Here is a 1535-nt window from a genome sequence, read left to right on the forward strand (position 1 = left end):
TCCCTTTCAGCTTCATAATAAAGGTCAGAGAGTAGCACAGGTGAAACTCTTCCAGCAGGAAGTTACTGAAGAATTTCATCCTTGATTAGGATGAGCCGGCCGGTGTAGCCGAGCGGTCCTAGGCGCTTCAGTCTGGAACCGCGCGACCGCTACGGTCGCAGGTTCGAATCCTGCCTCGGGCATGGATGTGTGTGATGTCCTTAGGTTAGTTAGGTTTAAGTAGTTGTAAGTTCTAGGGGACTGATGACTTCAGATGTTAAGTCCCATAGTGCTCAGAGCCATTTGAACCATTTGATTAAGATGAAGAAAAGACAAAGAGTTTATATCAGTTCCTTTTTTTCTGTGAAAATAACAATGAAACGCAATTCACAGACGCAAAAGTGCTGAGGTGTGATTCTTGTCGCCGCGCGAATAGATCGACATGCGGCCATAGTGCCGCTCACCTACACGAGGTGGTTATCGGCCAATTCTTCATCAGTAAAGCTATCCATACTGCTGTGTATCACTGTTAAGGGCGAATAACATTGCCGGAAGAACAAATCTGAGACATAACCGACCAGTACTGACTGGAAGCTTGAGAGTGAAGAGTAAAATTTGTACTACTGTTGTCAACAAGAAGTACCGTCAGGGGCTAGAATAAGTCTGTTTTCAGAGAAGAAACTCAAAATGCAGATACAAAGATAAACGGCGTAAAAAATCAAACAAAATGCCATTACTTCGTAACGAGCCATCGGCAACCAACGGTCCCTGATATCAAAATATTCAGAAAATATTCCTAAGAAATCCTCTGTAGATGGGGTTGACCTTGTATAAATGACCTGATGGATAACGTCTGTATCCCTTTGAGACTGTTCGCAGACGACGAAGTTATGTAGAGAAAGATCGCCATCATCAAAACGTCGCTTTTAGATACAGAGACTCTTGCACAGCCCCGTGTAAATATCGACCGCTAACTCTGAACGTAAATAAATCTAATGTGCGCAATCCGCCTTCAGGCTACAAGTGACCATCCGACCGCCGTGTCATCCTCAGCTGAGGATGCGGATAGGAGGGGCGTGTGGTCAGCACACCGCTCTCCCGGTCGTTATGATGGTCTTATTTGACCGGAGCCGCTACTATTCAGTCCAGTAGTTCCTCAGTTGCCATCACGAGGCTGAGTGCACAACGAAAAATGGCAACAGCACACGTCGGCCCGGATGGTCACCCATCCAAGTGCCGGCCACGCCCAACAGCGCTTAACTTCGGTGATCTGACGGGAACCGGTGTAGCCACTGCGGCAAGGCCATCGCCAGTTCTAATATAATGGGCGAGAATATAATTAAAAATGAAATGAAATCACCATATGGTATTGATGGCCGGGAGTCTCCACATAGGGAAGATCGGCCGCCGATTTGCAGGTCTTTTTCAGTTGACGCCACATTGGGCGATTTGCGTTTCGATGATGAAGTAATGATGAGGACAACACAACACTCAGTCCCCGAGCTAAAGCGAACTCGGCCCCTCTGCATAGCAGTCAGACGCGCTTACTACTCAGC

The 1535-nt window shown here is 47.2% G+C and overlaps 1 pseudogene; it reads right to left on the bottom strand.

The window, feature by feature from the left end:
• Positions 1 to 1172: 1172 nt before the first annotated feature.
• On the bottom strand, positions 1173 to 1290 carry LOC124723537 (annotated as a pseudogene).
• Between the last annotated feature and the right edge of the window lie 245 nt (positions 1291 to 1535).

This window comes from Schistocerca piceifrons, chromosome X (genome assembly GCF_021461385.2).
Source record: "Schistocerca piceifrons isolate TAMUIC-IGC-003096 chromosome X, iqSchPice1.1, whole genome shotgun sequence".
NCBI lineage: Eukaryota > Metazoa > Arthropoda > Insecta > Orthoptera > Acrididae > Schistocerca > Schistocerca piceifrons.